Below are 639 nucleotides of genomic sequence, written 5' to 3'. Positions count from 1 at the left end.
GAGGCAGGCATGTCAAACCTGCGGCCCTCCAGATGTTTTGGACTACAATTCCCATCTTCCCCAACCACTGGTCCTGCTAGCTAGGGATCATGGGAGTTGTAGGCCAAAACATCTGGAGGGCTGCATGTTTGACATGCCTGGGCTGAGGCATTATTGAGAGACAGTGTGGCGTAATGGTTAGAGAAACCAAGGTTCGAATCCCCATTCAGACATGAAGTTCACTGGGTGACGTTGGGTCGGTCACCATCTCTTAGCCTGACCTACCTCAGAGGTTGTTGTGAGGCTGAACTGGGGAGGAGGAGAAACATGTATACCACCTTGAGCTACTTGGAAGAAAAAGCAGTGTATAAATGTAATAATTTTTTTTAAAAAAAATCAAAATGGCTGCCACCAGGTGGCAGCTTCCTTAAGAAGTGCTGTTGCTGTTACCCCCTTAGGGACAGCAGAAAACAAACAACCCTGCTTTGACTACTCCATTTGCCCTGGTAAGCCCACCCACCTCCTTCCCAGCAAGCAAACGGACCCTCAAAAATTGCCAGCATTTTATTTCAAAGTTCACAGAAAAACTCATTGAACAGCCCCCCCCCCCCAATACACTAATGCCAGAACTAACATTGTTGTTTGAGTTACAGGTAGGTA

This window comes from Zootoca vivipara, chromosome 12, assembly GCF_963506605.1.
Source record: "Zootoca vivipara chromosome 12, rZooViv1.1, whole genome shotgun sequence".
NCBI lineage: Eukaryota > Metazoa > Chordata > Lepidosauria > Squamata > Lacertidae > Zootoca > Zootoca vivipara.
The sequence above is the reverse complement of the archived record's forward strand: the minus strand, read 5'-3'. Positions refer to the sequence as shown.